We start from the raw sequence: 13,015 nt of genomic DNA, 5'->3' as shown, positions 1-13,015 counted from the left end.
TGCCCTCAGCCATAAGCTCGATGGCTTGGGGTTATTTGCCTCACAGAGTGACCCAAATCTTCATTCTCAAAGGGTCTGAGTCCTCAGTGATTCTGCCTTTCTATTTGTTGTTATAGTTTTCCATTGATCTTTACTATTGGGCATCAAAATACCCACAGGTTCTCCAGGAAACCCCCTGGATTCCAGACATAGTCCTCTTTAGATCTGTCATACAGCAGCAACCCAATTCCCCCTTGGTAATTGATATCAATTACCCAGCCAGTAGAGTAACCTTTCTTCTATTCACTGGTTCAGTGACATATGTGGCCCAAGATGGCCACATGAAGTCTCATCTTCCAATTCAGTAGGAACCATTGTTGTGTCCCTTGGTGGAAGGGCATCCTGTCTTGTTCCTAATGGTAGAGGGAACGCTTTCAGTGTTTCACCATTAAGCATGATGTTAGCTGAGGGTTTGTTGTATATGGACTTTATGATGTTGAGGTACCCATTTTATTAAGTATTTTAACCATAAAGTGATGTTCTATATTATCAAATGCTTTTCTGCATCAGTTGACATGATCATATGATTTTTAGCCTTTGTTTTTTTATGTTGTGTATCACATTGATTGATTTGCATATGTTGAACTAATCTTGCACTCCTGGAATGAACCCCCCTTGATCATGATGTATAATCTTTTTAATGTATTGTTTTATGCTATTTGCTAGTATTTTGTTTGGGATTTTGCCATCTGTATTCATCAGAGATATTGGCCTGCAGTTTTCTTTTTTTGTCTTATCCTTACCAGGTTTTTGTATCAGGGTAATGTTGGCCTCATTAAATGAGTTAGAAAGTATTGCTGTTTCTTCATTTTTTTTTACACAGCCTTTTCTGCATTTTCAAATAGTAAATTTGGTTAACTATTTGTCCAGGTGGTTCAAATTCATAATGAACAATCCCTCTGATATCAAAAAAGGTTAGCAACGTTGTTGCAACAAGTTTGCAAACATAATTGTCCGACCTCGTATGCAGATTGCGCTGGCAGGAACGCTTGGGGTCACAGATAGTGCACCTGCAGCCTGTATCCTCCCCTTTCCTGGGACCTAGTGAGCTCTGAGCTGAGTCAACAGCAGTGAGCTCCAGGCTGTGTCCATGTACCCGTCTCTGTTGTTCTTCCTTCCCTCCTTCTCTGTTTGCCCCAGTTTGCCCACCTTCAGATGTTTCAATGTGCAGATGTCTCAGATTGTGCAGGGAATCCTTTGTTAAATTAAAGCTGTTCAACTGTTGTCACTTCAAGGGGAGAGATCAAGGGGGCCCCTCCCACCGCCATGTTTCTGACATCACTCTTGCCATTTTAAGTATGACGTGTCTTGGTGGGGGCCTCTTAGAAGTCATCTTGTTTGGGGCTGTGCTTCCTGGGCTTGTATGTCCGTTTCCTTTGCCAGGTCAGGGAAGTTTTCAGTCATAATTTCTTCAAATAGGTTTTCAATTCCCTGCTCTTTCTCTTCTCCTTCTGTTACTCCTACACTGCAAATGTTGGTATGCTTGACATTGTCCCAGAGGCCCCTTAAACTCTCCTCATTATTATTATTATTATTATTATTATTATTATTATTTTGATTATTTTGCTGTTCTGATTGGGTGTTTTCTGCTACATTATCTTCTAAATCACTGATTGGATCCTCTGCTTCATCTAGTTTTTTGTCGATTCCCTCTAATGTAGTCTTCATTTCAGTTACTATATTCTTCATTTCTGATTGGTTCATTTTATGTTTCTATCTCCATTTTATGGTCCTATCTCTTTGTTGAAGTTCAGATCGCTGAGCATCTTTATAACCAGTGTTTTGAACTCTGCATCTGGTAGATCACTTGACTCCATTTTGTTTAGTTTTTTTTTTCAAGCTTTGTTCTGTTCTTTCATTTGGTACATGTTTCTTTGTCTCCCCATTTTGGCTGTCTCCCTGTGTCTGTGTCTATGTATTAGGTAGGGCTGCTATGTCTTCCTGTCTTAGTAGAGTGGCCTTATGTATTAGGTGTCCTATGGGACCCAGTGGCAAAGTATTCCTGGCCACCTAAGCCAGGTGCTCTGGTGTGTCCCTTATGTGAGTTGTGTGTGTCCTCCTATTGTAGCTAAGCCTTGGTTACTGTCGGCACATCAATGGGAGGGATTGACCTTCAGGCTTATTGGTTGTGAGCCCTGGCCATGACCTCTGTGGAGAAGCTGTTGTGCAGGAGCTGACTGCATAGAGCAGGATTTGCTTTAGCAGGGCTCTGGTGCCTGCCAATCCTGTCCTTTGGGTGTATCATACTTGGAGGCATCCAGGTGATATTCCATTTTGGTCTGAAGCTGGCCAGTGGGCGTGTTAATCTTGGGGCTTCCTGGGAGATGCCTTGTCACAGGCCAAGTTCAGCCACAGCTTGTGCTCTGCCCAGGGCCACTTGGCGTGAGCTATAAAAAATTCCACAGATGGCAGCCACCCATGCTGGGCTTGGAGTGCCTGGGAGAGGCCAAGCCATGAATCAAGACCGGCTGCTGCTGTTGCCAGGCTTAGAGCTGCCCAGCAAAAGGTATGGGACATGATGAAGCCAGATGCTTCTTGTTTGAGTTTTGTGAAACTTTGAGAGATTTTAGGAAAGTCTGCAGCATGAGCCAAGGCAGGCAGTTTATATGGAAAAGCCACTGGAAGCAGCTTGCGTGGGCCCAGCAGTTGGGTAGGCAGTGTCTTAGGGAATGTCCAGGGTGGGGTGGATGAACAGTGTTAGCCAGGTTGATGGAGACTCAGATATGGTGTCTGCCTGCATCTACATGCTGGGAGTGGGGAGCACTCAACAAATAAACAATGGCTTCTGCCATCTCCTCTGTCTGGGAGAAAGCTGCCCCTCTAGCCCTCTCCCTGAAGGCAGACAAATCACTTCCTCCTATGTCCCTGGGGCCTTTGAGCTGCTGCCCCAGTGCTGGAGCTCAGAGCAAGTGAGTCTGTCAGCAAGTAAGTCTGTGCTCAGGCCTTTTAAGAGGAATGCCTATGACTCTAGCTGCCTCAGTCTCACTCAGCCACAATCTCTGCAGGTTTTCACAACCAGAAACTATGGGGAGTTCTATTTCTGGCACCTGAGCCCTGGGCTGGGGAGCCCGATGTGGGGTCAGGACCCTTTGCTCCTCAGGGTGGTGGTGGGGAACCTCAGCAACTCAGATATCCCTCCCAATTTTTAATGGTCACACGTGGGTGTGGGATCAGCCCATTCCATGTCTCTGCCCCTCCTCCCAGTCTCAAGGTGGCTTCTTCTGTATGTCCTTAGTTGTAGGACTTCAGTTCAGCTAGACTTGAGGTGATTCTCAATGATGGCTCTTTTGTGGTTGTAATTTTGATATGGTCAGCTTTTTAGTTTTCTTTATTTGCTTAAGTTTCTTCCTACACCAAAAATTTTAATATTTTTGTTATTATAAATAGAATTTTCCTTTTATATTATACTGTTACTGTTGGGAAATTGTTTAATGAGTATTTGCGAGTAGTCTTATCCTTTAAAAGAAATGATGTTTGTTTCTGACTATTGAGTATAGCATCTGCTGATAATTTTGAAAACATATTCTTTATCTTGTAACAGGATTAGATATTTTCTTTTTAATTATTTCATTTTTGAATGAGAAAAGGTTTCCCTTTCACCCCAGTTAGCTAACCTCACACTTTCCTTTTCCAGAGGACAGCAATGTTTCTGCTTCAATGTTTCTGTTTCTAGATATACTTTTTGCATATATAGCCAATTACGTGCAAATATTAATGGAACTAGATTCTTGCCCTCTTTGCTGTGAGACAGTGGACATGTCCCTTAATCTCTTAGACCTGGATGATATCTTTTAACTACTATTCTAAATTTCCTTGCAAACTTTTCAAACTTGTCTTGCAGAGAACAGACAGATTAAAATGTAAACTTCTCAAATAGTGTTTAAAAATAACATCTGTTCCTTACTCAGAAAAGCTTTAATATTTTTCAGTTTCTTACTGACAATATCCAGATTTATTTTTGCATACATCCAAACAAAATCTTCTTCTAGACTTATCTCCTAGCGCTCTCTAATCCTTACATTGCTCCAGCCTACAATCTATTCCCTTTTTCTTTTTGTCAAAGGAAGAAGCAAAAGTTTCTTCCTTGCTTACCCACCTCTCGCCCTATTTTATGCACAAAATATCTTAAAATCAATTTTTGAAGACCCTTATAAAATACCCTAGAGGATATTTGCCATTCAGTTTGACTGCTCAGCATCAGGGTGCATTTTCTTGTAACAATAATAATTTTTGAGTCATTAGTAAATGTCAGGCCCTAACTAGCATTTTATTGTCTTACCTATAACTTCAACAACTCTAGAAAGGTAGTATTATTATTACTCATCATCCATATTTTACAATCTAGGGAGTACAAGCACAGAGGACACAAACAGCTACTGAATGGGTAGATCTAAACTTGATTGATGGCCTGACTGCAAAGTTTGTTCTCTCCCTGTACCTTCCTTTCTCCTGCCATAGAAACTGGAAATATCAGACACTCATTGTTAGGGGATAAATTGTGTTTCCACATATAAGTTCCTCCAAACTTATATGTGGCAGTCCTATCTCCCAGTACCTCAGAATGTGGCTGTATTTGGAGATAGTAGGGCCTTTACAGAGGTAATTAAGTTATAATGGGGTCATTAGGGTGGGGCCTAATGCAATATGACTGGTGCTCTTGTAACAGGAGGAGATTGGGATATAGGCAGCACACACATTCACAGAGACAACCATGTGAGGACTTGGCAAGAAAATGGCCCTCTGTAAGCCACAGAGAGAGGCCTCAGAAGAAATTAAATTTGCCATCATTTTCATCTTGTACGTCTAGACTCCAGAATTGTGAGTGAGAAAATAAATTTTTGTTATTTGACCTACCTAGTCTGTGATGTTTAGTCACGGCAGCTGTAGAAAACTAATACACTCATATATCCATCCTATTGTGCATATTAGTGGGACACATGATTTGGACTCTACCAATTAGATATAGCCTTCCCAAACGTTGACTCAGGAGTTACTTACACAAAAAGGACAGCTTAACAGTTTCCATTTTGGGAGCGGTGGTAATTGCAACAAGCTGAAGATTACAGTTTCCAGGGCAGCATGGGCAGTGGATTTGCAGCTGTTTACAGTGCCTTATACTAGCAGCCTTGAAGGCACATCCTGCAGCATCTGGAGCTCAGAAGAGTAGTTTTCTGAATTGTTCGTGACTCAATAGCTTTTGAGTCCAGTTCTCTGATCCTATTGGAAAATCTGAGGCAAACCAATATTAATTAATTTATTCCTTTTCTGCTTAATTCAACCAGAGTCAGTGTCTGTTGTTCACCGGTGAGAACAATGACTTGTATATAATGTCATTGCAGCATAGCAATTTTAGGTGATTTTCTCACTTTTTCCTTTTCCTACGATTCTTCTCCTCCCTTCAAAAGAGTAAAAACCAGTAAATGCCTGCTCATTCTGTACATGTGACCAAGAGTCAGTAACTAAAGGAAGTTCAATGGCATGCTTAAGTGCTTAACATCATCTGTTTTCACGACTGCTCTGTGAGCTCCTTAATGGCAGGAAACAAATCTGTGTTTCTCAGCCTTGAATCCTCACATCAAAGTATCGTAGGCATTAGAATAATCCAATCTTCTTCCTCCTTTTTATCCATTAATTGATTCGATATACTCCCTATATTTTAAACCTCCTTAAAGAGCTATGATAATATTGTGGAAAGAGCAAAAAGAAAATATAACTGAGTTTCTCAGAGTGTAGTCCATGGATCTTTGGAGGTTTATGGATACATTTTTGGGGTATTGCAGGCGTTGGCAAACTATGACCCACAGGTCAAAGCTGCCTGTCACCTGTTTTTGTAAATAAAGTTTTACTGGAAAACATCCATGTCCATGTATTTATGCATTAACTATGGATGCTTTGTGATGTAAGAGCAGAGTTGAGTAGTTTCAATGGAGATCAACAGACTTCAAAACCTAAACTATTTACTATTTGACCCTTTATAGAAAAAAGTCTGCCAACCCTCGGGGGATAAGAATTACATGAGAATTTTTAGATTTGGAGTTTTAGATTTGATGACAAGAAAATAAAACAATAAATGGAAACCATGTTTCCATTGGAAGAAGGTGTATTAATCATAGTTATTGTTTCATTGTATCTACATGCAATTCAGTCGATGTAAGAGCAGCAGTGAATGTAATATATATATATATATATATATATATATATATATATATATATATTTTATATATGAACTTCATATATATATATATGAACTTCATCAAATAATACAATTGTATAATGGTGACTTAAATGGGTATTTTTTAATAGGAAATTAAAAATACCAGTAACCACTAGTTACAATAATTCAGACAGTAATGCTTTAAGCTCCAAATCATCTCAATCAAGTGAATTATTGAACTACACACATCTATAGCTTTCTTATTTTTTATCATAAAGTTTAATTGTGGTTCAGAAAAAATTGAGTGAATAACTTTCTCTGAAAAAAATATATTGACTGTGAAGACTGCAGTTATTTTGGGGGGAAGCTTGTAAGTTAAATTACCCCATTTTCTATTCTGAAAATGACAAAAAGTCCCATTTCCAGTCTGATTATAGAGATGCATGTGCCCAAAATATGCATCTGAGAATAAATACAAGAAAGGCAAAAGCAGCAAAGCTAGGGCATGCTATAAGCTCTAAGGGAAAGTCTCAGAAATTCCCAAAGTGGCGACAAGGAACGTTTGGCCGGAATTTGGAGTTCTTTTCAGTCATCTTTGTCTTGCTTCATGTTTAAGGATGCACATGAACTCAAGGTAATTGCAATGTCAGTAGGTCCTTCTCTATACAGCTCATCCACTTCCTCGTCTGTAAATAGATCTCCCACTGTTGTCAGCAGCTCTCTCTCAGGTAATCTTCCTGAATGGGGCCAGTTGCTTCTTCATCAAAGGAAGCAAAAGCATTTCTGATGACATCTTCTGGATCTGTGCCATTTAACGTCTCACCAACATCGTGAGGAACATGGTGAAATTGATGAGACCCGGAGCCTCATTCATCATGGCGTCTAATACACATCGGTTGGATTTTTCCCCACGGAAGCAAGCGTATCATACAAATCTTCCTTGTTAATGAAACCATCTCTGTTTTGATCAATCATGTGAAAGGCCTCTTTGAACTCCTGAATTTGTGACTGGTCAAACAACGGTGAACACATTGGATGTTGCGTGCTGGGGGCGCTTCTTGGTGGTCTTGGTCTTTGCTCTTTTGCTCGACACGGTGACGGTTAGGTCCTTTTCTTTGCGCTCGCTGTCGCTATCACCATCCCACTATAGCTTTCTTCTAATAAACCTACACTGACTTTCTAGTTTCTGCAAAAGATCATCCCTTACGTGAATATTTTAATTTGAATTTTATTGATTTTATGTTTTGCTTGCATTTCTGTTTGATTTGGTAATTACGTGAGCCTAAACAGTTTATATTTAACCTATTTTTTGTGTTTGTAAGGCACCATATTTTAAAAAACAGTCACAATGAGAATTGTCCCTTATATGAACATCTGTATGTTGAGAAACACTGAATGCACCTGTTATCCAGGCCCTGGATCTGCCTCTGGAAGAAACTGGTGATGCCAGGGGCCTAGGACGTCTGCTCTCATTCAGACTATACTTCTTAAAAAGATAACTGTACCTACCTGACTTGTCCACTCACTCATTTACTCATTCAGTCTTCAGATATTTTTTGAACATTTACTATGAACTCAGGGACTATATACAAGTATTTTCAGAAGTTGGCTACAGAGACTCATGAGATTAAGTTCCTGATCTCTGGGGCACCGACTCTAGTTTGACAAACAGGATACAGTTGACTCTAATATGATGTAGTAGCGATAGAGATGCTATGTATGCAGGTGTAGTGGGAAAATAAATGGGCACTAACTCAGCCTGAAGAGCTGAGTGAGTGCTTTCACAAGGAAGTGGCATGTAAATTGGTTCTTCAAGAATGAATAGAAGTTACCTATGCAAAAAGGGAGAACATTCTAAGCAGAGAGGCTCATTCTCTGGTTCCAGTGGACCAATGGGGGAATATGTCAAAAAGAGAACGCAGACCGTGCTTTTTTACACTCTCAGTATACCCTAACTTAATACTTAGTATGAACAGACATTAGATGCTGGGACTCGGGAGACCTAAGGGAGCCATACTGCGCCGGATCTCACAGAGGGTGGCGGAGAAATTGCCCACTGTCTCAGCCCCAAACACCATTGTGAAGTCTGCAGCAGATGTTTGATGCTTCCTTCCTGGAGCTCTACTCCTCATCCCAGACACCTATTTCCTTTCTACGTCTATAATTTAAGCTCCATTCCAGGGTAAGTATCAAATTCAGATGTAAAACAGGCTGCAGGACAGAGGAGAAACCACAAGAGGGCGCTGCTATCTTTGTGTGGTGGTTTGACACACATTTATCTTCCATTTCTGAACACATCTCTCTTTTTTGCAGCCTGTGATATAATCTTGCGGGGTAGTTTGTCTTGCTTAGCACGTGAGCCAAGATTTTCTAGAAGATTCCACCAAAGGATCAAGAAAGCAGAGGAACAGTGCTCTCAGCTTTGGTTATTCCCAACCAAAACCTGCTGCTGCTTCTCCGCCAGCCATGCTGTCTGCTTCCTGCTTGGGACTTGTGATCTTGTTGATATTGAGTAAGTAACATTTATGGAAGATTTCTAAGGTGTTTTATTCCTTGGCTTTCGGATGACTTTTAATCCCTGCTACCCCGCTCTGTTTTTTAGGGGACACCTGTGGGGATTCAGTGAACCAGACAGAAGGCCCCGTTATCCTCCCCGAGGGGGCATTTCTGACCCTGAATTGCACTTACCAGACCAGCTATTCAGCCTTTCTTTACTGGTATGTCCAGTATCAAAACAAAGAGCCTAAGCTCCTCCTGAAAAGCTCATCGGATAAGAAGGTGAACAGCAATGGTTTTCACGCCGATCTTGTTAAGAAAGACAGCTCTTTTCACCTGCAGAAACCCGCAGTGGAAACGACGGACTCAGCTGTGTACTACTGTGCCCTGAGAGACACAGTGAGGGAAGCTGCAGGGGGAGCTGAGCACAAACCCAGAGGGGCTCAGTGGGGCGGAAGGGGAGCAGCCTGGCTGTATTAGGGGCCATAGCTGAGCCTCAGTGGCTGTTATCAGGAGACATACAAGTAGAATTTGCCAAGGAAGTAGGGACTATATGTTCCCAATACAAATAAAAGTACTTGATAGGTCAAATATGTCTACTCATTGAGAGCGTAGGATACAGCATTTTCTGTTCTGTTACAGTGTATATCTCATTAAAACAAATTCTGTTTTTGCACAATTAGTAAATACAGGTATGATGTCAACATGATGTGGAAGTTTCATTGATTCTCTGTGATTTTTCTAAGCACATTAATAATTTGTGTCAAATCAAAGAACTGCCAGGGGCGAGTTTCTCATTGAAAAAAAAAAAAAAAAGCCTCAGCTCTATTTTAGTGTAAGGAGAGTTTGTTTTTGGCTTCAAGAATTTCCAGGGTTTTCAAGGTAAGCTGCCTGGTGAAGTTGAGAGCAAGGATAAAAACACTGTAGGGCCATTCCCATCTCTAGTCTTAAAAAATATTGATTTATGAAGGAAAATTACATTTACAGGTTTGATGAATGTGGTCTTATTGGAAATACATGTATTCATGGACCTATATGTAGAGAGGTGAAACACAAAACCCAATGTTTAAGGCTGCAAAGAGTTTACTGCCTATGATGTAAGGGACAAATGCCAATGGAGATTGAACTCTGCTGGTATTTTTAATAAGAATTGTGCTGGTTTTGATAATGCTCTGGTTACAAAGTTGTATATTTTAAGGGTGTTCCCTTCCCCAATTTCTACCATAATTAATGTATGTGGTTTGGAAGAGCAGGCGGATTTTCAGAAATACACGTATTTAGTTATAACAGAAATTCCTGTTTTTAGGCACTGAGTAGAATTTTTTGTTGTCACACACACACATTTAATGTGTATGTTTTCTCCCCACTGTTACTTAACATGGCACAGGCATTTGACAGATTTTGTGACTCAGGTGGCACGATGTGAAATCATTCATTAACAACAAAATACTTCTCATGTAACTTTACTGGATTCCATGCAAGTTAGGTACAAAGATTGAGACTAAAAGTTTTGCCTTCCCATTAGAAAGTTACAACCCGATGAATACTTTTCACCTTGATTCTCTTGGGAGAAAAGGAGGCATATATAAGATCAAAAGGTGCATAACTATGTTATCCCATATATTTGCCCTAGTGCGTAATAAATTGTATTCTATAAAATCCCACATTTTCCATCAAAGAGGAATTAACTGAAGAGAATTCCATTTTCCCCACTGTTTATTTCTAGTACCATAAGTTATAGCTAGACAAAATAGGTGTTCAGAAGTCTAGCATTCCCTACCTTATCTATAGAGGAAGCATGTGACATGACAGGCAAACTTGTCCTATATCTGCTCACTCTATTTCCTGTATGGGGGCAGAGCATCACAAAGCTCATACCTCTTGAGCACAGGGGACAGAATTAAGATCTGGATTTGAGATAGAACGGAGGACATTTCACTCAAGGGCAGAGCTACCAATATGCTGATTGCCAACGTGCTGAGGACAGTCATAGCCTTTATCTGTCTTGGTAAGGATGGCCACAAACACAGGACTTAAGCTCCTCTCAGTCCCAAAGGTTGTGGGGAGAAGCAGATAATTGTTGTCTGATGAGGCTTAAAAGGGAGAAGAATGGGCAATAGAACGGGAGTGCTGAGTCCTAAGCCACTTTATCACTTACACCCTCATGAGTACAAATAAGGGGTCAGTTTATTTCTTTTTCTCTTTACTGCAGGATCCAGCATGACCCAGAGTGTAAATCAAACCCAGTCTGCAATTTCTGTGGTGGAGAAGGCGGCTGCAACTTTGGGCTGTGTATATGAAGCTAAAAGTTACTCTTATTATTTATTTTGGTACAAACAACCACCAAGTGGGGAAATGACCTTCCTAATTCATCAGGAGTCTTTCAATGAGCAAAAGAAAACAGAGGGTCGATATTCTCTGACCTTCCAGAAATCAGCCAATTCCATCAACCTCACCATCACAGCCTCACAGGTTGGAGACTCAGCAATGTACTTCTGTGCTCTGAGAGACCACAGTGATGTGGGTACCTATGGGAGTCCCCACAAAATCATCAACATGAGATAGGGCCCCAGGGGAGAGACTCTCTCACAGACAGGATGAAGCAGGGGCTGTGTCAGCACAGGTGGGGGTTTGGCAAGGAAACCTTAGTTCAGTTCATGTTTAATGTCTAGATACATCATTCATTAAAAGCATATGAGGTCGGAGAATTAAATTTGTGAACTTTCCACCCTGCAAGTGTATCTTCTATTCTTTAGAATGGATTAAGATAGAATATGTAGCACATTAAAACTTATAAAATAAATGAACAAGACAAACAATCAAAACAAAGACAACAGTTTTACTGGTTATCAGAGGGAAATGGGGGAATGGGGAGGGAGAAAAAGTTAAAGGGGGGTCAAATATATGGTGATGAAAGGAGGATTGTGGCACTTTGTAGCAAAAGCTAAATTGTTGGAAAAACACATCACTGCGTGTCCAAAATATTTACCTTTGGGGAATAGAGAGGAGGAAAGAACCCTTCTAAGGTCAGAGCAGCCTTAATTTTACCTCCATATCCTAGCCTCCAAATTAAGAAAAGGTTCAAAGGAGGCCAGCCGAGGTGGTGGCAATGGGCTTCAAGAACCGCAATTGAATCACAATTAAGTGAGTTTCCAATCAATATAATTCCAGAGACCACTCCTCAAAGAATTCAGCTTTTAGGCAGCACAGAGAACCTTTTGATTCTGAAACTCAGTTTTATAAAATTTAACATATAGTAATATGAAACTTAATTTTATTCCAAATCCTAGATGATACTGAATCTTTCTGGAAGCTCATCAGAGAACTAACGTGATGAAATGAGGAGAAGGGAGAAAGAAAGCAATAGGCATGTGTCTGGCCACCCAAACCTGAAGGCAAATGCTGTCTTCTTTCCCAACATTCTGGACCCTTACACACTGGGTGTTAGACACGTGAGCATGGAGGTTAAATGTCTTGACAAACAGGCCTAAGAAAGGGAGAGGAAGATGAAAATACAAAAATAAGTCGAAATCCTGGAGATGAGATATTCAAACAGGTATCACTCACCTAGTGATAAATGCATCCGCTATCTGTTTCCCGTCTGGTCCCTCGTTCCACATGCCTGGGCCTGGGCTACTGGGAGGATAGGCAGGATTAGGGATAGGGTCTGTTTTACTTATCTGCTCCTCACTCAACTGAAAGCAATTTAAGATAGGAATCACGTCTTGTTAGGGTTCCTGTGTTTTTTATGGATCTTTACACATTGTAGATGAGTCTTTAAATTTCCAGAAAGAATGCTTGAGTGTAGGGTTCCTGAATGTGCACAACAGAGAAGCACAGCTAGGTGATCTGCTTAGCCAGAGACTCTCACTAGCATGATAACTCTACTCAAGACCCTGATTCTATAAGAATTAAACCAAGCTAATTTTAGTTGGTGAGAAAATCCATTTAGGGTGAATAGTTATCATTTGAAGAAGATCATTCTTGTGTTCATCTGATTTAGTCATAGCCATTGTTACTATATTGCCGGCACTGCCTCTGACAGCCTGGGGAAGAATACCTCACAGCAGTCTGCAATAACAAGGTCCCAATGCCTTAAAATGGTTTCTGTAAGCAGGGAGCACTGTTTTCACTTCTCGCTATAATACTGTCATAACATGCATAAAACCAACCCAATCCTAGAGAAGTAACAAGCTATGAAAATGGCCCTTTTACATTTTCTGCTGGGTTTGTTTCACTAGCACAAATAATTACAAAGGAAACTAGACAAACAAGCCGACAGACACTGAACAAGCAGTACCTTTAATTGAGATTCCTGAATTCCCT

General features: G+C 40.6%; 1 long non-coding RNA gene and 1 pseudogene across 2 annotated transcripts; one reads left to right on the top strand and one right to left on the bottom strand.

The window, feature by feature from the left end:
* The first annotated feature begins 2,398 nt into the window (after window positions 1-2,398).
* LOC148758638 (uncharacterized) lies at window positions 2,399-11,509 on the top strand. Of its 2 annotated transcripts, XR_016020566.1 has the most exons (4): window positions 2,399-2,545; window positions 8,507-8,705; window positions 8,796-8,971; window positions 10,902-11,509. It is a non-coding gene; the product is annotated as an uncharacterized LOC148758638 (long non-coding RNA). The 2 variants fall into 2 exon arrangements; XR_016020565.1 differs by lacking the exon at window positions 10,902-11,509 and having other exon boundaries at window positions 2,400-2,545; window positions 8,796-9,393.
* LOC148758639 (myosin regulatory light chain 12B pseudogene) lies at window positions 6,783-8,271 on the bottom strand (annotated as a pseudogene).
* Window positions 11,510-13,015: the final 1,506 nt, after the last annotated feature.

The sequence above is a fragment of the Rhinolophus sinicus genome, chromosome 3 (genome assembly GCF_057876585.1).
Source record: "Rhinolophus sinicus isolate RSI-liver-muscle chromosome 3, RSI-T2T, whole genome shotgun sequence".
NCBI lineage: Eukaryota > Metazoa > Chordata > Mammalia > Chiroptera > Rhinolophidae > Rhinolophus > Rhinolophus sinicus.
This window is presented reverse-complemented; position numbering and strand designations above follow the sequence as displayed.